General features: G+C 44.6%; 1 long non-coding RNA gene, 1 other non-coding gene and 1 pseudogene across 5 annotated transcripts; 1 reads left to right on the plus strand and 2 right to left on the minus strand.

Moving 5' to 3' along the window:
• Window positions 1-1819: 1819 nt before the first annotated feature.
• On the minus strand, window positions 1820-1999 carry LOC146273927 (U2 spliceosomal RNA; annotated as a pseudogene).
• Window positions 2000-8830: 6831 nt separating this feature from the next.
• Window positions 8831-8937, plus strand: LOC146273928 (U6 spliceosomal RNA). Its single transcript, XR_014766872.1, has one exon. It is a non-coding gene; the product is annotated as a U6 spliceosomal RNA (small nuclear RNA).
• A 6141-nt stretch (window positions 8938-15078) lies between these two features.
• On the minus strand, window positions 15079-18087 carry LOC146273929 (uncharacterized). Of its 4 annotated transcripts, none has more exons than XR_014766648.1 (5): window positions 18010-18087; window positions 16194-16244; window positions 15575-16091; window positions 15379-15481; window positions 15079-15185 (listed from the first exon to the last, which is right to left on the minus strand). It is a non-coding gene; the product is annotated as an uncharacterized LOC146273929 (long non-coding RNA). The 4 variants fall into 4 exon arrangements; XR_014766647.1 differs by having other exon boundaries at window positions 15575-16083; window positions 18010-18028; XR_014766645.1 differs by lacking the exon at window positions 18010-18087 and adding an exon at window positions 16578-16657 and having other exon boundaries at window positions 15575-16083.
• Between the last annotated feature and the right edge of the window lie 5290 nt (window positions 18088-23377).

Consider the following 23377-nt stretch of genomic DNA (forward strand, 5'->3'; position numbering starts at 1 on the left):
GGCAGGCAGGCAGGCAGGCAGGCAGGCAGGCAGGCAGGCAGGCAGGCAGGCAGGCAGGCAGGCAGGCAGGCAGGCAGGCAGGCAGGCAGGCAGGCAGGCAGGCAGGCAGGCAGGCAGGCAGGCAGGCAGGCAGGCAGGCAGGCAGGCAGGCAGGCAGGCAGGCAGGCAGGCAGGCAGGCAGGCAGGCAGGCAGGCAGGCAGGCAGGCAGGCAGGCAGGCAGGCAGGCAGGCAGGCAGGCAGGCAGGCAGGCAGGCAGGCAGGCAGGCAGGCAGGCAGGCAGGCAGGCAGGCAGGCAGGCAGGCAGGCAGGCAGGCAGGCAGGCAGGCAGGCAGGCAGGCAGGCAGGCAGGCAGGCAGGCAGGCAGGCAGGCAGGCAGGCAGGCAGGCAGGCAGGCAGGCAGGCAGGCAGGCAGGCAGGCAGGCAGGCAGGCAGGCAGGCAGGCAGGCAGGCAGGCAGGCAGGCAGGCAGGCAGGCAGGCAGGCAGGCAGGCAGGCAGGCAGGCAGGCAGGCAGGCAGGCAGGCAGGCAGGCAGGCAGGCAGGCAGGCAGGCAGGCAGGCAGGCAGGCAGGCAGGCAGGCAGGCAGGCAGGCAGGCAGGCAGGCAGGCAGGCAGGCAGGCAGGCAGGCAGGCAGGCAGGCAGGCAGGCAGGCAGGCAGGCAGGCAGGCAGGCAGGCAGGCAGGCAGGCAGGCAGGCAGGCAGGCAGGCAGGCAGGCAGGCAGGCAGGCAGGCAGGCAGGCAGGCAGGCAGGCAGGCAGGCAGGCAGGCAGGCAGGCAGGCAGGCAGGCAGGCAGGCAGGCAGGCAGGCAGGCAGGCAGGCAGGCAGGCAGGCAGGCAGGCAGGCAGGCAGGCAGGCAGGCAGGCAGGCAGGCAGGCAGGCAGGCAGGCAGGCAGGCAGGCAGGCAGGCAGGCAGGCAGGCAGGCAGGCAGGCAGGCAGGCAGGCAGGCAGGCAGGCAGGCAGGCAGGCAGGCAGGCAGGCAGGCAGGCAGGCAGGCAGGCAGGCAGGCAGGCAGGCAGGCAGGCAGGCAGGCAGGCAGGCAGGCAGGCAGGCAGGCAGGCAGGCAGGCAGGCAGGCAGGCAGGCAGGCAGGCAGGCAGGCAGGCAGGCAGGCAGGCAGGCAGGCAGGCAGGCAGGCAGGCAGGCACTCGCTTTTGGTGTGGTTCCTAGATGACATACGTGTTATTACATGTTATGACGACCAGATCGGCCTGTAAGTAAGTCAGTCAGTCAGTGAAAAAACTTGTTTTACTTTTTTTTTTTTTTCAAGTAAAAGGGAGGGAAAACGGCGGGCCAAACGAAAAGGGCTTCGCCTCGCCGGGGGGGGTAAATAGTGGCCAAACAACTGAAAATTGATTCCCCTACGGTCCCCTACGGTTTAAAGGAAGATGGGGAACTCAACAGTGTATTCACATGAACCACCAAACGAGGCCAATAGCAATGGAATTACACTTAGTTCTTTGACTCTATGGGTTCAATCAGAGCAAGAACGCGCTCACCGGTTGGTAGGTGAGTAGGTAAGTAAGTAAGTAAGTACGTTCAAATGACATGACATTGCAAATGAATGAAATCGACTACTTCAAGGCAGGCAGCAAACGTGTTACAAAAGGAAGGTGCACTTGCACTCCCTCTTACCTACTCTATCATGATTATTGTCAACCAGAGATGGAAAGCCAGGATCACGCCCGGCCATACAATCTGTCTGTCACTCACTCACTCACTCACCCACTCACCCACTCACTCACTCACTCACTCACTCACTCACTCACTCACTCACTCACTCACTCACTCACCCCACAGGGTTTCCCTTTGACACGCTTAGAAAGAGTGCACCGTTCCCCAGAGAAGCTGCAATACCGGGGCGATGCGTGGAGCGGACGGAGCGAGCCCTCGTTCCGACTCCCCGTTGGCAAAAATCGGCTTAATAAGAACTGGTCCCCCCCGTGGGAGACCTATCAGATATTAAACTGACAAGAACAGAATTGAATTGAGAAAAATTTATTGGTTCTCACCGTTGACAGTTCATAAAAACAATTCATTTCACATGTCTTTTCTTATATTTAAAAGGTACATTATTTACAGGGCATAGGGGGCGCTAAAACACTGGTGTAATTGCTTTAAAAGCACTGAATCGAAATCGTAATTAAAAAGTGCCAGCTAAAACAACAAGGTGATCATAAATAAATACAGCAGTGTTAAAAAGCCATAAAAGAATGTACACTTGGTTAAGACATCTTTAAAGGAATGTTTTACAATGTGTCTTCAAAAAATGTGACGTGTGTATGTGACTATGTGTGTGTGTGTGCGTATGTGGCTATGTGTCTTGTGTGGCTGTGTGAGTGTGTGCGTGTGAGTGCGTTTAAAAGTTCTGTTCCTCAATTGTGCAGGACCGGGATGAGCTTGTCCGGCTTGCCTCTACCTGCCCCGCTGAACAAGCCACCGAGTCCTCCCCCTCCGGGGCCCAGCGGAGATCCTCGACCTGGGCAGCCATTCCGGCGCAGCCAGGCCGCTGCCGCCCGGACCACTTCACGTGGAGGGGGGCCCCTTCCGTATGGCGCGTGGGATGTACCACCCGAGGGTCTCTGCAGCCAGTTCCGCCGCTGCCTGGGTGGACATCTCCACGCGCTTCCCCACCAGCAGGTTCCTGGAGGTCCAGAGGGCTTCTTTGAAGCATGTCAGGGTGAGCCAGAGTTGGCGGAATTGTACAGATGTCATGGTCCTCTGGCTCACCCCGTAGAGCACCAGCTGTGCATTAAGGACCTCCCCTGCCGGCAGGCACGGGGTTATCAGGGGCCCCGCCAGGATCCACAGGTCCCGGGCGGCACTGCACTCCCAGAGCAGGTGCCGCACGGTCTCCTCTCCGCCACAAGTCGGCCGCGGGCACCTGGATGTTGTCGCCAGTCTCCGGGAGTGCATGACGGCTCTGACCGGGAGGATCTCATGGGCCACCATCCAGGAAAGGTCTCGGTGCTTGTTCAGCAGGGCAGGGTGGCTCACGTTCCGCCAGACCGTGGCCGACTCACCCAGGGCGAGTCGGCGCACTCGGCTCACTTCCTCCCGTTCCTGCACAAGAGAGAGAACAGAGCGGTGTTTGGTTAAAACGGTGAGTGGTTCTTTCTCTAAAATGTGTGTCTTTAAAAACGTCTTAATAAAAAGGTAGGCCGGGGGGAGGTTAAAAGACACTGGCGTCCTCAGGTCTTTCGGGATCCACTGCAGGAGCCTGAGGTAGGACCCCATCCAGAATCTGGTCAGGGCCGCGGTCTTGTGGTTTCCGGATGGGGTCGTCGCCAGTGCCAGGTGGAGTGCGGTGTACCGGCTACCGAAGAACACTTTAAAATCCGGGAGTCCCTTCCCTCCGTTTCGTGGGGCTCTCTTAACCACTTCTCTTTTCACACGCTCCCACTTGGACCCCCAGATGAAATAAAACACCATCCTGTCAAGGGCTAAAAGAATGGGTCTGGGGGGGATAAAAACAGAACAGATCAATAAGAACAAGGGTAAAATCACTGCTTTAATGATTAAAACCTTGCCCTCAATTGTCAGTCGTCTGAGTCCCCAGAACGTCAGTTTCTGTCGGGTTTTTGTCAGTAAGCCCTCCCAGTTTCCGCTCCCTCCCCCCTCCCGGTCGAAATGTACCCCGAGGATGCGGAGGTCGGTCTGGGTCGTCGTCATGGGAAGCCTAGTCATGTCTGTCCCACCCCACGGTCCGAAAAGTCTCCCCTCTGTCTTGTCCCTGTTAAGCTTGGCACCCGAGGCGAGGCCAAACCAGTCAGTCCGGTCCAGGGTCCTGTCTACAGATAAGAGGTCAGTGCATAAAACGTTGATGTCGTCCATGTATAAAATGCACTTGGCAGTCAGTCCCCCAGTCCCCGGGATCCCCAACCCACAAATGAGTTGGTCCCTTCTCAAGACCTGCGCCAGCGGCTCTATGCAGCAGACATAGAGTAAGGGGGATAAGGGACACCCCTGACGGACGCCGCAGTTAACTTCCACTGCTTTGGATAAGAACCCGTTAACAAGGATTTTGCTGGTAATGTCCCCATACAGCAGTCCCACCCAAGCTAGGAATCTCCCCGGAAAACCCGCTTTTTGCAGTACCTTGAAAAGGTACTGGTGCGAGACCCGATCAAAAGCTTTCTCAAAATCTAAATTTAGGACTACTAGCCGAATGTTTCTGTCTCTCGCAAAACAGATGGCGTCTCTGATCAGTACCAGGCTGTCCGTGATCCTCCTTCCCGGGATGGCGCAGGCTTGATCCGGGTGGATCAAGTCCCCTAAAACAAAAGACATACGAGAGGTTAAAATCTTGCTAAAAAGTTTACAATCAACGTTTAAAAGAGTGATAGGTCGCCAGTTCTTTAGGTCCGTTTTGTCATTCTTCTTGAATAAAAGGGATACAATGCCCATTCTAAAACTGTCAGGTAGTCGGTCGAGTCGTTCAAAGTCCTTAAAAACAGTCAACAGGTCGTGTCTTAAAATATCCCAAAAGGTCAGATAAAATTCCAGGGGGAGCCCGTCCTCGCCTGGGGATTTCCCTTTTTTAAAACATCTGATGTTTTCGTCCATTTCTAAAAGGGTAAAATCCTGGGATAAAAGCACGGTGTTTACAACTGTTTTGTCTAAAAAGCTTAAAACCTCGTCCATGACGTGATTAAAAACTTCTTTCTTTTCAAACAACTCATCATAAAATTCCTCCACCACCTTCGTAATCTGTTGTGTGTCAGTTTTTAAAATCCCATTTTTATCTTTGATGCCCGTTAAAACATTGCTCCTGCTGATTATTTTCTTAAAAAAGTACCTGGTACATTTTTCTCCTTCCTCCAGGTCTCTCTCTTTGCTTCTTAAAATCACTCCTCTGCTCACCTCTTCCGCCATTAAAACCATTTCTTTTTTCACCTCTCTTATTTCATTGTTAAAATCCAACCCTTCCTGTGTAAGTTTAAAATACCTTTCCAACCTTCTCTGCAGTCCCACCATGCGTCTCTCTGTTTTCTTTCTTTTTTCCCTCCCTTTCCGTTTAAAAAAAGTCTGTGTCCTGTGTTTTACCATTTCCCACCACTGTGCTCGTGTTTCAAACATGTCCTGAAGGGTCTGCCAGTCCCTGAACCGCTCCCTGTATGACCCTGTTATCACTTCGTCCTCCAACAGGGAGCAGTTCAGTTTCCACAGACCCTTCCCTACCGTCACACCCGAGGTTAGTGAAAGGGTGCACGTGAGCATACAGTGGTCCGAAAAGAATACCGGGGTTAATCTAGCATCGGTTGGGGGGGCGTCCCGGGTCAGTACGTAGTCAATGCGAGAGGCTCTGGTACCATCGCCACTGGACCAGGTGAAGCCCTCCTCTCTGGGATGCAGGGATCTAAAACAGTCAACTAATTTAAAATCCCTACAAAGTCCGTGTAATAAAACCGACGATCTGTCTACTTTAAAAAGCTCTCCGGCTCCTTTCCTATCTTTCCTTGATAAAACACAGTTAAAATCCCCTCCCACCACTAGGGGATCCCTCCCTAGCAGGTGGGACTGCAGGTCATCTAAAAGGTCGCACCTCTCATTCTTGCTGCTAAAACCATACACATTTATCAGTTTAAAATCCTTCCCTAAAAAGTTCAAATTCAGTAAAAGCATACGTCCGTTGTGTAAAACTGTGCTCCCCTTCACCAAGATGTGTGCATTTTTGATTAAAACCGCCACTCCATCGTTCTTGTTGTTGTTTGATCCGCTCCATACTGAGGGTCCGTGGCTCCACTTGCTCTCCCACTGTTGGTAAAAGGTTTTAAAAGGCAGTCCACACTCTTGGATTAAAACAATATCTGTCTGTACAGTACTTAAAAAGGTTAAAATGGACTGGGCTCTAAAACCTGACTTAATGGATCTTACATTAAGAGTGGTGATTGTGAGTGCCATAAAAAGGATGAAGGGGGTTAAAGGGGACGTGCGCATTACTAAAACCAGGGAAGTGGGTTGGGTCTAAAAGGGGTGATCAATAAAACCAATAAAACAATAAAAGCAGAGGGTAATAATCAACAGTTAAAACAAGCACTAAAACCGGACCTACGAAATGTCGACACTCTCTTGCTCGCTCTTGGTTCTCTTTTTGTGGGGGAGGCCCGAGCTCTCCTTGGGGGACGATGTGACCAGGTTTACATTTAAAAAAGACTTTTGGTTCGGAGAGCTAGAAGGAAATACCCTGGAAGAGGAATCTGACTCTTCAGAGCTCACTTCGGGCCTCCCCCTCTTCCCGGCGTGATCGATGTCAAAGGACAGATCTTTGTGTCTTTCTACCGCCGGGAGCTGGCCACATGGCATTAAAACCTCGCTTTCGCCACTTTCGGCCGAGTCACGGGAGTCAGAGGAGGAGGAGGCGCTGGCGGCCTCTCCTGGGCTCTCCCCCTCCTCCTCTTCGCGCTCTTCCTGCCTCCCGTGCTCGGCCTCCTGGTTTAAAATGTTTAAAATCGGGACCGTTCTCTGTGCCATTTCCTCCTCCTGCACCTCTTTCACCGCTCTTTCTCTCTCCTTTTCCGCTCTTTTGCGCTCCGCCAGCTTCACCATCATTTCTCTCACCGCCTCCTCCTCCGCCCTTTCCGACTCCTTCTCCGCTTCCTTTTCCCTCTCTTCTCTGGCTGGTCCCGCCTGCTCCACGGACGCCCTGACCGTCCGGAGCTTGTTAGCGAAGGACTGAGGGCAGTCTCTGAACAGGTGGGAGAGCTCGCCACATAGGTTGCAAGCCCTCCCATTTGGGCACTCCGCGAAGGCGTGCCCCAACTCCCGACATTTCCCGCACACAATTTCCTGGCACGCCTCCGCGAGGTGCCCATGCTTCATACACTTTCTGCACAACTTTGGCTGTCCCTGGTAGTGTACGAAGCCCCTGTTCTCCCCCAACACGATCATTGAGGGTAACTGCCTCAGTCCTTCAAAACCTGTAGAATCTGGAACCTGCTGGATGGGTACTCGCCAAGACCCATTCCAAATACCGTCCAGATCCCTTACTCTAACTGGAGCCCCTTTAACTGTGCAGTACCGTCTCAACCAAACACAGATATCTTCAGGGTTCACAGTCTCGTTAAACATTCTGACAATCACCACTTTTAGTGTGTTGTCAGTCAGTTTCTCCAAAACAAAGGAGCAGGTAATTTTCTCTCTGCTGTTCTCATATCTGGTCCAAAATTCTTTCAATGCATTGGCAGAGCTAAAACTGACATCGAAACCCTGCCCGGAGGGCAAGGCTAAGATGCAATTAAGCTCCGCCGGAGAGAACTTCAAAACCTTCTGCAGCAGGTTCCTGGAGAAGTCCAACCTGGACATCTCCAGTTTCTTCCCACCACCATCCAGTTTAAACATGAAACGGACACTGTTGTGCCTCCTCATGCCGGCACGGGCGGCCGACATTCTGGAGGCACAACAACAACAACAACAATTAGACTAGGGAATGGGGGTGACACAGCAAGAGGTAACAAGAGGGTGGGGGGGGGGGGCGCCAACACAAGAGGAGAGGGGAAGACAAACTGGTTGGGGGGAGGGATGGGGGGAGGGGGGGTTGGGGGAAGGGGGGGACTTACAAAACAAGTGGGGGGTTACAAACAACAACTGGACAATACAAAAACTACCACCAACACCTAAATAAAATTCTCAAAGGGGGATTAAGGGACTGGCCGGGGAAAATGAAACCAAAACACTTAACAAGACTGAGGACAAAAAATAAAACTAAGGTAACAATTAAACTAACCACAAGATGGAGACAAACACACTGACAGTACACGGAAAAACACTGACACCAATCGACAGGACACACCTGCCACCAATCAGGGATTGGTGGCTAGGCTACACCAAACAACACTAAAACCACAGACTATGAACAATTTACACTTAACAACACTTATAGGCCCCTAAGAAAAGGGGGGGGGGAGGGTAGGGAGAAAACTAGACAACACTTGCTACACTTGGACACACAATAAAACAGCCACAAGATGGAGACTCAACTGACAACGGAAAAAAACAAACACTGACAACACTCAACTGGACACACCTGCCACCAATCAGGCAATTGGTGGCTAGGCTACACCAAACACCACAATAACCACAAAAACTAACAAACTAACAACAAAACCACACTTAAAACAACTAAGTAGGCCCTAAAAAAAAAAAGGGGGGGGGGGGGGACACACAAGAGGAACAACTAACAAACAATAGCAACAACAGGCTAATACAAAAAAACACAGAACACGGCACAAAAAACACAAAACAAGCACAAGACAAGGCCCACAGAGGGACCGGAAAAGTACTGGCCTTGGAGGCACTCACCTGGCCCAGCACTGGGCTGGGCCAGTGGAAGAATGGAAAATTCCGGTGAGTGACTCCTCCTCCAGCACTGGCTCCGGCACCCGACTGCAGACCTGTGAACAAAACAGAGACAAAATCTGGGTCAGTGAAAAATGCAAAACAACACAAAAACAACTCAAATGATAGGATAACCAACTGAAAAGGGTAACGCCCACCGGCCAGTCGATCGCTCTCTGCACCAATTAAACTCAAGATCTGAGCCAAAAGGCCGAGAAGCGATGACCCCCATTGATCCACGCTACCCGCGCACGGCCCCTCAGTGCCCTTGCGCTGCGCCACGGTAACGACGAGACTAGACTGGACTAGACTGGACTACGGGGGTAGGGGTTTGCAGTAGGGATAGGGGCAGAGAGAGGGAGGGAGGGAGGGAGGGGCAGAGGGGATGGCCAGGGGGAAGGGGGGGACCGGCCCTCCCTCGCGCTTCAACCCCGCCCCGAGACGACTCGACCAGTGACGTGCCGTATATATAGGGGTCGGTGCAGCTGCCTGTCTTGTGCTCGCTACGGCAGCACATCTAATAAAATTGGATCGATACAGAGAAGATTAGCATGGCCCCTGCGAAAGGATGACACGCAAATCCGTGAAGCGTTCCGAATTTTGCCGAATCATCCCACCTACTAGGGTTAGGGCTAGGGTTACACCTTGACAAAAGTGGTAGGGCTAGGGTTACACCTTGACAAAAGTGGTCCTCGTTGTTTCACCCACAACAACGGATGCATTTTGGCAGCTGTGAACTCGGGTTGACCAAGGGTTAGGGTTAGTTAGGGTTAACCCCTATTTTGGAATGATGTTTGAACATGTCCAGCAAACATACGAACGTCTGCGAGACAGTTGCTCCACTCATGCTGACCACTCTGTCGAGGACGGTCACATGATCTGAGCATGTCTAACAGAGTGAACCTTTTTCATTGTCGCACATCCTTCCGGCCTGCCTTCTGACAAATATTATTTCCATCAGATCTACTTGACACTCTACAAACTGCACTTGGTGTTTGTGTAATTCTCGCCAGAAACATACACGTGGAGGATGGATTGGTGAAAGGCTCATTTGGCAAGATATCTAGAATAGTTACTTGTGTCCAAGATGGCATGATTGTTGTCGGTTTAGAACTAGACCATTTGGGTGCTGGGCAGACACCGAAATAAAATACCTGGGGAACCTGAGAACTTGTGTACATAGATAAAACTGTTCTGACTCGTGCATATTGCTATGCACATTAAAAAACACCTTCAAGCATATGTCGTGCAATACAGAGTGTAACCGACCTAGAGTTTCTTGTCCTTAAAGCGGGATCTTTGTAAGGGCATTAATTGCAACCATTTACAGACCCCCAGATTACAGCCTGACTCAATTCTTGCCAAACCTGCATAACCTCTTGGACTATGGAGATTTTGGTTCACCACCCAGTCATTGTCTGTGGAGACTAGGGATGGAGATTTGAACTGATTTCACTTTTCAAAGTATCCGAAATTATTTTCGAATATCCGGATAATCTATTTTTGTTAATGTGGTTCCGTTAATTAGCCTGCCGTGACGCAAAGCATGCAGTAAACACATGAACCACCACACATTCTGGCAATAATTGGGACTGTTCAGCTATTAGATTAAATAAGGGTTGAATAAAGAAAACAAATGAAAGATCAATTTATTAAAATGATGAAAAGACAATGAACTTGAAAAAACGCTGCGTCTTCAGACGTAGGCTCTTAATTTGGCAAAAAAAGCGATTAGCCTATTATTATGTGAAATAAAAAGTAGGCTACATTGGACTAAATTAAACACATTGGGAAGGCTATCCTCGATAAAAACGAAAGACACACATGGAGAAATATTGCATATTAACTTGGATATTAACTTGGAACCGAAATCCTATAGGATACGGTGCGCCACCACACAATGCAAACATAAACAGCGGATTACGCTAGCTCTACATGGCTACTGGTAACAAAATAAATAAGCCACAACTGCATTAGCCATACGCATTTTTATTCAGGAAAATGAGCATGTAAACATGCTCAGGGGAGAGGCCAGTACGGAGTCGATTTACGAGCAGGCCGGGGTAGAAAAAACTGCATGAACTGAGGTTGCTGCGAGGTAGCCTACTGCTTAGCCAGGACACAATGCTTCTTGTAGCGCCAAATGAAATGAAAGGAGACTCGCAGCAGAACGCAGGCGTAGCCTACCTTTTTTGATGGTTTTCATCATTTTTAACATCACAACTATTAGAATTCACAACACGACGCGACGGTTTTTAATTAAAACATTTTTTTTTATTAAACTGCTCTCATAAGTATTCGAAAAAAGTATTCGAATACTAACTTACTTTAGGATATCCGGATATTCGATTAACCACGCCCATCCCTAGTGGAGACTTCAACGAAAATCTGTTGTCCAACACAAGCAAGCCCATCTTAGACTAGTTACACTAGTTATCTAATCCGTCACCACTGAGAAAAATACTCAGCATTTGGTCCATTCAGGTGTTTTGCAGGCCTATTACAGTTATCACAATCCAATCTACTGCATTGTGAGACACATTTGATATATTACACGCATTCATTTTTTCTGTACAAAATGTAATCAATGTAGGCCTACAAATTCTGGCACATACAAAAATATACACAAAAGCACAACTCATTCAAGAGGACCCTCTTGTCCATGCTGGAGTGGGGGAGTAATAAAAGACTGTTCCAATCTATAACTCATCGTGCCGTCTTTTCATCACAAAATACACGCAAATAACAATTGTTTTGTTTCTAGTTAAATGGTTGAGTATACTCTTTTCATCACTATATTTGCTCATTTATAAAACTAGAGAGCTCAAAACACTGTTTCAACTTCAAACTTTGTTCTGTTTCTCAATCTTAAATACTTATAATGCACTAAATTAAATAACACCATTTTCACTCTTTTCTCCTTTTTCAACCGTAAAAAAATATTGCAATGCATAACAATGACAGATATAATTTTAAAAAAAAGTGTTTTTAAAAACACCATTCCAACGTTATTGCCGACATACTTAATGATAAAAACTTTTAAACCTTTTCTATTCAAGCCATCATAAAACTTTAACTGCTTTCAGCAAAAACATTTTCTTCAGTAAATATACCTTTTCTAATTACTTGATAACAGTGCTTCTGATTAAATGCAGGGATGCAAACACATGTATGGTCAAAAAAGAGAGAAGTAATTTCAGCCCTCGCCCCGCAGCAAATATCCATATCCTTACTTTGCCACCAACCCCCTGACATCCCTGGCCCACCCCTACATGCAAATTGAGTAAAATGACATTCTGAAGATCAAAATACACCAACACTTATTTGGAATATTCTATTTCATTTGTTATTCCGATACATAAACTCTTATTAAACTATCTAGCACTTCTTCTGGTTATACTCCTTCCTCTTCTTCCTGGCCACCTAAGGGCACTAAATGTTGATGATCCAAGCCAACACCTTCAGCTGAGTAGCCTGGGAATGGCCCCTCACCACAGGATCAATGGAGGATAAGGCCTGTAGGGTCTTACTTTTGAGAGGTAGTTTATTCTACTTGCCACAAGCTGTGTATGGTCACCTTCCCAATAAAATCCATGACAGTAGGCGATTTCTTTAAGACTGCAAGGGAAACTCGGCTTCCCCTAAAATGTCAACAAAAAATGTATGGTCAAATATTTACTATTGTGTTAACATTTTGAATGTGTTAGAACACGTTCATCTCGAAGACGAGTTCGTTCAGAATCAGATACATTATAGTAGCAGGTCGACTGACTCGATTTCCTTCTCATACTTTCCCATAGCGTCACAGTGCATTTCTCTGTTGAAGCCCAGAATCCAGGGACTTGAATGGAGCTGCTTTGAACAGTTTTTTTGGTGCTTCAAAACTATATGGTCACTGGATAAATGCTGCAATTATCTCCCGGAAATGAGTTTCTGCATTTCGGGATGTCTGGATTTTGTACTATAAAAAGTCGCCGAAGCTATTTGAGCTCAGTCTTATTAGCGGATTTAGCAAGTGTAGTCAAAAGACAAACTGCTGCAACCTATTTCTTGGTATTTGTTGACGAAATTGCTAGCCATTGCTAGCCAAATTGATGAGCCTGCGTTGTTGCCAATGACACACACGACCTGCGTGACCCAGAAAGGTTGTGGCCGTCATGTTGTCATGGTGATTACAGTTATTACAGCTCCTGATGGAGCTTTAGATTGGACACGCACCAATGAAAACTTGCTTGTATTGCGTCTAGGTCCGGATCTGCCTATTGAGTCACCTCGCCATAGACAGTAAAAGATACGCAGCAATAAGACACACGAGTAGGCTTGCGCACATACTGCTGATTTGCTTATTTCTCATTTACTTGTTTGGTGGAGGCAATCCAGAATTACTGTTGGTGCAATTATAATCAGACCCCCCTCCCCCACCCCCTTAAAAAAAAACTCTTCGGATCTGCACGATTCACACAAGTCACCCAAACTGACGTGAAAAAAGCGGGAGGCGCCGAACAGCGCGCCGTTTGCATCCCTGTAAATGGGGTCCTCCAAACTCATAAGTGCTACAGCATTGATCATGGAAATTTGATCTTGTGAAAGGTAACTGCAGCAATAGTGTTTCTATTGTGGAAGTCCAGAATGGCTTTTATTAAAATGGTCTGACATTTTGCTCAAGGGGAACAAGAAAGCCTATACAGTCCATGTCTTGCCATTTGAAATGTAGCAGTAAGGAACATTGAGTACAGAACATGTATGAAACATGTCTCTACCACACATTTTTTAATGGTTTGCAATATTCACGAAGAACCCGCATTGCTGCGTGTAAGCAAATTTCACGACCCTTTGCAACCCCAGTTTTAAAACCTAGATTTGCCTATGCTCACACCGTTTATTTCACATACTTCTATATAAAGAAAACGTTTTTGAACATCCTTCACTATTCAAGTCAACAAAACAAAATAGTTTCAACTGCTTTCAGCAATCACACATTTTCTTCAGGAAATGTACCTTTTCTAGTTGTAGGTGTTATCCAACCCTTGTTTTGGTAGCACGAGGAGGCAGAGTTTTCACAAGTGTTTTCTGTATTAGCTCCAGCTGTTGAACTTAGACGTTGGCTATTGCACATACTTCTATAACAAAAAAATATGTTTTTAAACCTTCTTCACTATTCAAGCCATCAAAACAAAATAGTCTCAACTGCTTTCAGCAAACACACATTTTAACGTACCTTTTCTAGTTGTAGGTGTTACCAACCCCATGTTTTGGTAGCACGAGGCTAGTTTTCACAGGTGTCTTCTGAATTAACTGCCGTTGTTGAAATTCGACGTTGGCTATTCTTTTGAAGCACTGTGTACCAACATCCACCGTAAAACTTTACAAAGGATGCACAAAATAAAATATAAAAATACACGTTTATAGCATAAAATAAATTACATCATGCAAGTGTGCTATAGCAATGAAATCAATTGCACGTGCAGAGGTAAGATAGGCTATAACAATGAAAGAAGGAAACACCAAATCTAAAAAGTTCAGCACAAATGTTCATAGGCCTATTACCTCGCTCCGTTTTCCAAAGGAAACCAAAGGTGTAGAATTAATCGCAAATATCACGAAAATTATGCTCTTTTTTACAGCGTGTTGCACCAAAATTCTCCATCAAGCAGCTCCCAACCGCACGCCACGTACCCCGGTATGACGCTGCCGAACCACAAAACAACAACGGTCATTACAGTTCGCTTATTTCACCATACAGTGCTTGGTGTACACTTCTGTAAGGGGTGTTTGCTATGTTTACATTAACATTGTGTTATTTCCATTGTGCTAAGCAGTTCTATCAATTAGGCTTGAATTTTCTGTATCTTTTTCACTGAAATAAGACGAGGGCTGCCAACTTTTCAAAAAACCTTTGCCTGAGATTTGATGGGGCCAACCAAAATTTTGCTGCGTAGGCTACTGAGCAAACAAATGCGTGTCTCACGGCCAATGCGTGAGTTGGCAGCCCTGTAAATAACCAAATTCACCAAAGTAAAATAAAGACACAAAACAACATAGACTACCTTGTTGGCTGCGTGCTGTACAAAAAGAAATAGAGGTTTCCTTAGATCGTTAACATCAGCTATAACAACCTTAAACTTTTATCGGAGCATTAAATGGTCCGTGCTTGTCTTGCTGTTACTCAGCTAACACAGTTACGTTGCCCTTACGTTGCCGCAACGTCACTCGTTGACCAAACATACGTTGCCGCAACGTCGCCGGACCGTGCATCTGTGGGGCGCCAGTAGGTTGCCGTAACGTCATCTTGTGACGTTGCCAGTCCGTAACCGCAACGTCGTGGCAACGTTATTTTCCGACGTTGCCAGTCCGTAACCGCGACGTCGTCGCAACGTTATTTTCCGACGTTGCCAGTCGGTAACCGCGACCTCCTTGCAACGTTGTTTTGTGACGTTGCCAGTCCGTAACCGCGACCTCCTAGCAACGTTATTTTCCAACGTTGCCAGTCCGTAACCGCAACCTCCTACCAACGTAATTTTCCGACGTTGCCAGTCCGTAACTGCGACGTTAATTAGTAACCTATATTTCTCAGTTCTTTTGCGTATATTGGGGCGGTTCATATGCAGACCTCTTTTGCCCCAAATGCTACTTGTTCTTGTATAATAGGCTACATAGCCAACTTCAGGAGGACTATGTTTGTGTGGTGTGTTGCCTAACTCAAGCTAATCATAAACAAGGCAGCATTTCCATGTAACATTCTATGTTGACATGTGTCATTTTATTTCAAACAAAGTGCCAGTGAATACAGTGAATGAAACAGTGAATGAACATCTTCTGCCAGTCCCCGCTACAGGTCCTGTCTGTTGGCCCTGACAATGAAGCACAAAATAAGTTAGTGTCCTATCAACATAATTGCACGTACGAAAGGGGCTATACAAGTCATTAAAAAAAATCACATCTAGAATAATATACATCATCAAAAAAATATTATGGGATTCTAGTTTTTGGTCACATAGCCATGTGAAAGGTTGGATTGGGAAGCTGCCATCATCATTCATTCACCTGGCTTGTTTTGAATGGGCTGCCGGGGCGTGTTTGAGTGTCTACGCTGTGAGGAGCTCCACAGCCTTCTCTCCTAGTCCTGTCTTCCACTTCATCACAGAATCTGCAATTACAAGTCATGAACTTATTGTTAGCACCAATTTGAACGTTGAACACTACGTGTAAGCCATAGTTCACAACATCTCAAAACACCTACCACTCTTTCGGAACTCCAGCACCTTAAGGCGCTCCTCAAGGTCTTGGGGTACAAGCCTGTGTTTGGGCCACCTGTAGGTCCATCACTGGCACCTCTTCAGCATGTTTGCCCTGTCGTCGCCTGAATAGGAGAGCCTCTCGCTGGTTCTCCTCCAATGTCTCCATCTTCTGTAACATAACCTGTAATGTGTGTCAGTAAAGACAAGTAAAACAAGTTTACAAGAGTTAACATGATTGGCATACACTGTGGTTCTTCTAGATTAGCTGTAACATTGATGTAAATAACACATGTTACCTTGAATGGCTGTATACAAAGCATTTGTAAGACAACATTTGTTGTTTTGACAAATATGTATCCCCCTGCCACGATCAGAACAACTTAAGTATGCCTTACAATGAGTTGGCAATGCTATTGAGAAGCTTTGAGTGTCTTATATTTGCACTTGCCTGGCTGCCAGCTGTTTTCCTGGACCCCATATGGGTTCTCCTCTACCAGACCAGAGTTGACACCTAGGAGTCTGGTGATGCAAAAGTTTTAAGTCATGCTTTTGCTTCAAAACATGGTTGCCATGGTTCATACAATTATTGTCACTGTTAAAAACGGTCATTCATTACTTTACCATAATTTCCCAGGGACACAGTGCTAGGCCGTGTGACGGTGGTAGGATACTCTGTACAAAAATGAAAGTGGAATGTAGTTTAAGTACATAGTATTAGCATTTTGATATAAATATAAAAGGATCAGCATCGCACATGTGTGATCGTTCGAAAGCAGGGCCCCACACAGCGTAGCGTCGCACATGTGTGATTCTGAACATTACAACCTACTATTTTCCAACAATGTGACAAATGCTATACTATAGCCTATAGTATGGCTTCAAAATTTACAATTAGTAGGCTAACAAGTAACACTAGCAGGTTGGAGCATTGCTACGAGTATTGTGCTAGGTTGCTATACGGAAGCTAATAACAGCTACCTAGCTGCCGTTTTGGGAAAAACTCACTCGTGGAAGCGTCGGAAAAACTCACGCATCTTAAGGTCAAATCGAATAAACGTATCCAAAAACAGATGGCATGTACAAATTGGAAGAATTCGTGACATGATACTTTTATAGACGCCATTGCTGTGCCGACTGATCAAAACTTGATCAGCCACGCGCTAGCTCCAGTCTTCCAGGGCTAAATAAACTATTTTCGGACAAGGTTTTTTCTAGTTCTGAACGTTTATTTGACTGATTCTTTTGTGGGTGATTTGTGAGACGCTAAACTTTGTATGTATTTTCAGTATTTAACTTTCTGGAGGGTTTAGCATAACTCTACAGTACATTATACTAGGGATGGGCGTGGTTAATCGAATATCCGGATATCCTAAAGTAAGTTAGTATTCGAATACTTTTTTCGAATACTTATGAGCGTAATTTGATTTAAAAAAATGTTTTATTGAAAAACCGTCGCGTCGTGTTGTGAATTCTAATAGTTGTGACGTTAGAAAATGATGAAAACCATCATAAAGGTAGGCTACGCCTGTGTTCGGCTGCGAGTCTCCTTTCATTTCATTTGGCGCTACAAGAAGCATAGTGTCCTGGCTAAGCAGTACCTTGCAGCAACCTCAGTTCCTGCAGTCTTTTCTACGCCGGCCTGCTCGTAAATCGACTCCGTACTCGCCTCTCCCCTGAGCATGTTTTCATGCTAATTCTCCTGAATAAAAATGCGTATGGCTAATGCAGTTGTGGCTTATTTATTCTCTTACCAGTAGCCATGTAGAGCTAGCGTAATCGGCTGTTTATGTTTGCATTGTGTGGTGGCGCACCGTATCCTATAGGATTCCGGTTCCAAGTTAATATGCAATTTTTCTCTGTGTGTCTTTCGTTTTTATGGAGGATAGTCTACCCAATGTGTTTAATTTAGTCCAATGTAGCCTTCTTTTTATTTCACATAATAATAGGCTAATCGCTTTTCCGCCAAATTAAGAGCCTAAGTCTGAAGACGCAGCGTTTTTTCAAGTTCATTGTCTTTTCGTCATGTTAATAAATTGATCTTTCATTTGTTTTCTTTATTCAACCCTTATTTAATCTAATAGTTTAACAGTCCCAATTATTGCCAGAATGTGTGGTGGTTCATGTGTTTACTGTATGCTTTGCGTCACGTCAGGCTAATTACATAACGGAACCACATTAACAAAATAGATTATCCGGATATTCGAAAATAATTTCGGATACTATTCGAATAGTGAAATCAGTTCAAATCTCCATACCTACATTATACTAGCTGTACTACTAGCTAGTAGCTAGCGAAATCCTAACGTAAACAATGTTAATCTGAAACAGATAACCAGGCTTAATAGCCTAAATTTCAAACCTATACGTAATAGCATCCTCCATCCGATTTCAGAAAATATGTTTATATATTTAAATCTATTTCTGTAAAGAAACTCACCTTTGAAGTAGCTAATTTCCAGTTGAAATCCATGCGTTCAGTTGCAAACTCTTCTCTGAAATCCCAGTTTCAGAGATGCGTTGAAATGGGCATGCGCAAAATTGTTGCTCTGGAGAAGACTGAGCAAACCTAGGTTTGCTAAGGAAGAATTGTAATATTATGTGATGACTCATGTCTTTGGAAATACAACTTGAGAATCGCTTGCCTTTCGGTCACATTTAACAATTTTGTATTACAAAATTATTGCAGCTCAGATTTGCATTGTGTGTCATACAGCTTTTGTGTGCTGGACAAAGAATGTTTGCTTAATCATGTTACACATCACACATTGATTGCTTTTGTACATGTATAGAATGAAATACTTATATTTTAATATAGGCCTAAGGCTTAGAATATAAGAATTATATTCAAAATTCAGTCTTTTATTTATTAAAGCTATGTTCCTGCATATGAGAAAATTGATGACCATGCTGGGGCTGAGCTGCACATGAATTACATACATTGTCTACATTTATACGTGCTGGGTGCTACATTTAATATTGTGTGATTGAAATTCATGTAGACTATGGCTAAATTACAAAAGTGTCTGAGAGCAATCCAGTGTGATCTCTCCATGATAAACCACTGCACTCGAGATTCGTTGTCCTGCGACCAAAGAGCAACTTAACCCATGGTACTAAAATGAATGTATCCAACCGACCAAGGTACAATGTCGCGGCAACGTTGCCCACGGACCTAAAAATGACGTTACCAGCCGACCAAGGTAGGACGTTGCCGCAACGTTGTCCATGGGACCAAAAAATAACGTAACCAGCCGACCAAGGTACAACGTCGCGGCAACGTTGCCCACGGACCTAAAAATGGCGTTACCAGCCGACCAAGGTACGACGTCGCGACAACGTTGCCCACGGACCTCAAAATGACGTTACCAGCCGACCAAGGTACGACGTCGCGGCAACGTTGCCCACGGACCTAAAAATGACGTTACCAGCCGACCAAGGGACGACGTCGCGGACCTAAAAAAAGCTATAGCTTGTCGACTTTCACTGAAGAGCGTTCCAAGGCCTTCCAAATAAAGCCACTGTACTCTTACCAAATAGTCACTTAATACTGAATGCAACTATTTAGTTCTAAATTATGACATTAGTTCAAAACAATTTTTATAATGTAGGCTAATTGCGAAAATTACATGTAGGCTTACAATATAGTGAGGTAAAGCTGACTTCACCACTCGCAAATTCGCCTTTCATCAACCCCAAGTTCGCGTGCTGCAGATCTGTTGCTACTGGTGAATGCTTTCTGCACAGCTTTCTGTTTGAAAGCTAAAGAACGTTCCGACATGCTTCTTCAGATTTCTACACAATGTAGACACACACGCGGTTTCAATTTTACACTGGGCTTTGTTTATGACCTCCTTAACGAGGTCATGTCTATTATTTCTTTGTCAATGGCAGCTCTGCAGGCTCCCTTTACACAAGGAAAAACGCATACATTTTCATGCGATTTGGCCTTTCATTTACACGAAAACTGAGGTTTTATCACGGAAAAAAATTCTCATAACTCCGGCCAAAGTGGAGATTTCTGAAAACTCAGTTTGTGTTTGCGTGTGCACTAGGTCAAACTGAGTTTTAGGTTCTCAAACGTCATAGTATGCGACTAAAATGCTTCACGTCATGTGAGCGTCCAGTTTACAGTTAGTTTGCTTACTGCATGGATGCAAGCCCCCGCACCTCGGCCCTCGGCTTGAAGCAACGGCCCCGGTGGATGTAGGTGATATCGCATTTCGTGTTTGACTTCCGACTCTTCCGGTCGTTTTTATTTTATTAACTCCAGTCAACATTTACAAAACTGTCTCCCCCAATATTTATTGTACGATTCTCGAACCTGGCTTACACTACTAGCGTTTTCATAGAATAGTTTTGCCTGATTTTTGCTCAATTTGAAACCAATCCGAAATGGGTAAACTATCACCCCATTTATTTGCCTACGTCAATAAAAGTTGCCTTCAATATGTGCTCGCGGATACTAACAGGGCACGAGCACAAAAGTTCACATTGGCTGATAGTAGTGATGGGGGAAACGAAGCTTTCCGAAGCAACGAGCTATTTGACACAATTGTGTCGAAAAAGTATCGATATTTCGAAGCGTTCGATACATCTTCTCCATTGTGACATCTGCTGGTCAGTTTATGGTATGGCGACTGTATCGAGCGATGGAAGGAATCAAGTGACGTCAAGTCCTCGAGACGTCAGTCTCACAATCGTCATTGACAACTTGATAAATAAAGGTTATGTGACAAATGTTTCGATTTGCAAGTGTCAAAAATATGTTAGCATATATATTGTTGTATTATAATCAACGTAACGTCTTTGCTACTTTACGTTCATAACATTTATCTTTAGTTTCTTAAATAGGATCTGTGCAAAATCGTATTACGAACTTCCGCTGTTGCCAAAATTCGGTAAATCAGTTTCCGGTTTACGGGAGACCATCACCCTAGTTTCCAAAATGCTTAGCTTTAGTAGAGGTCTCCTAGCCTGACGTTGTCATACTCATAATTCTAGTCAGAATATGAGTCTGAGAACTCTCCATTGTGCTTTGACAACAGGGCGTGTTTCAAATGAGCCTGGAAAACAAATGCCTCTTCGCTCAATTGGATAGACCTCCAACCAATCAGAGCAACGTAATATGTTGTTTGTTCAAAACGAATTCAACTTGAGCGCTCTTTTGTGACGTGGGTGATTACGTTACTGTTGATAATTTGTCCATCATCGTATAAAGCCCGCCCTGGCAATTTCATTGGTACGCCCAGATTCTGGTTTTCTGTAGTTATTCCCCAATACGAGACTCTCCAGACCCAACTTCCCGACCAAAATGTTTTGTGGGCCGGGAGAATTGGGCTGGCAGCCAGGCTTGAGGTCTCCAAGACCTGCCTACAATAAGCGTCAGTGACGTCCATGACATGATGGCAAATATATTATGTTAAACGCAAGCATAGATTGTTGACATTTCTATCTGGAGCAAAGACGAAGATTAATACTTTAACTGCTAACCACAATAGGAAATGATATATATTTAAATAATATTAGTCTTGCCTTCAGAAGCTTTTGTTAAACACACCCATTATTCTTTTTTTGATCGCGTCATCAAGCCAGACTGCTTTTGAAAGTCCTCAGTGACTGTTGAGTATATTTTAGACACACTTCTAAAGCTTTTATTTATTACATTATTACCAAGGCTTGTTAGATCACATTATACCCATTAATAGGCGTTTGGTTTTGTAGGATGAACATATAAAACATAGGCCACATTTCTACACTGATGTTAAATTGAAGGCAGTGTGAATTTCATTTGAATATAAAGTTGACGGTAAGCTATGGTAAGTCTGCATTATGGAAAATTTCTGTTACCAGAATAACTATTAAGCTTTCTTTGCCTGGCAAGAACAATGACGGAGCTGTTCATTTTAACAGTTTATTTAATCCGATACAATGCGTTGGAAATCATACTCATATCACAAAGAAAAAAAGCAACATATGTGATGAGTTCCATCTAGAATAGCCGTATATTTAGCTCTATAGCCTATTTCTAAAAACTAGTGAAAGGAATACTCTACAGTGACAGCATACATTTCTGTAAAGTTTGCATCATGTCTCTGATTTTTATCGGACTTGTACCCCATTTTGCCACTGCAATGCCTTAGCTAACACGTTATGCTTGCGACTGGTTGTCGCAAAGTATGGCGTGTACAGCTATTTGTAAGCGAACATGCCGAGTCTCAGAGCTTGGAAAAAAGCAAGCCACTGTCCAAGGCTAAACCGGAAGAGTCGGAAGTGGAAAGATGGCGCGGTCCAGTTTTGCGCTCTTGCTCGCGCTCAGTGCACCACTGAGCACTTTTTATAGAAATGAATGGGGCCATCTTGGAAGACAAAAGTAGCTTACTCTAATAATATTAACTCTATGCATGGATGCTATTAAGGTAGTTCTCATTTATGCGTTAATATTTAAATTTTGATAATATAGTTGAAAAAATTAAGAAAAGATTTAATCTATGTTTGTTAAGAGACTTATCATTGGATGGTAATGTGTTGTTATCAAAAGCTGAAGGTATCTCAAGATCTGTCTACGTTTCACTCCCTTTCGATATTCCTCATACAATCATTAAGGAAATTGATAAGTTACTGTATAACTTTGTATGGAGAAATAAAACACATTACCTCAGTAAAGTAGTTATAAGAAACACTATTGAGCAAGGTGGCTCAGCTGTCTTAGATATGAATAAGCCTACGCTAGGCTAAATAATACTTTTAAAATAAATTGGATTATTAGATGTTAAGAATCAAAACAGCTTATGGCACATCTTCCCAAAATTTATATTACAATTTTAAACAATCGGTGGTCTGAAATTCCTTTTAAAATGTAACTTTAATACTACTAAAATCCCCATTAAACTATCCAACTTTCATAAACAAGCACTGTTGGCTTAGTCTCTGGCATACAAACATAACTTTTCACCACACAAATACATAATTTGGACTAATAAGAATATTAAATACAAAAATAAATCATTATTTTTACCCAACTGGTTTGATAACAATATAATGTACGTTTTTCAACTGTTAGATGCCAATAACATATTACTTTCTTATGGAGATTTTCTGGACAAATTCAACGTACCTGTGACACCTAAAGAATATGCTATTGTGTTTGATTCGATACCACTTGGGGTTTTAACGCTTCTCAGAAAATGTTTACCTACACAATATTCCACCTATGCCACATCTGATATATTTTTTGGTAAGGTTAATATTACGAAAGAAAGGTGTTGTAATAAATATATTCTGAATTTAGTATGTGCATCATCCCTTCCGAATTCAAGATTTTATTGGGCTTCTGTTTTTGAATACATAGATTGGACGAAAGTTTGGAAAACTTCTAACAAAAAAAGATATATCCAGTGAATATTGATCCTAAATGTGTTTTTTATGTTACTGAGAATGAAACTATCATTCATATGTTTTCCAATTGTATTTGTATTAAATCCTTTTGGTCTGCTTTAGTTTGTCATATTCATAACAAACAGGTCATGTTATAACAATTAATAGCTTTGATATTATTTTTTATTTGATCAATCCAGATATTGATGCAGATTGTATTTTTTTCATCCAACTACTGATTCTGATGGGTAAATTTCATCACACTTTATTATTGACTTTAACATGTACACTGTGTCTTTATGTAGCATTTTAAATACAAAAGCAGGCAAAACATGAGCTATCGTAAAGAAATATAACTTATATAAATTACTATACATTATCTGCTCTGTTAAATTGCTGCACTAGTCTACACTTGACCGGTGGGGATCTCA

This window comes from Hypomesus nipponensis, chromosome 9 (genome assembly GCF_054491055.1).
Source record: "Hypomesus nipponensis isolate SF chromosome 9, ASM5449105v1, whole genome shotgun sequence".
NCBI lineage: Eukaryota > Metazoa > Chordata > Actinopteri > Osmeriformes > Osmeridae > Hypomesus > Hypomesus nipponensis.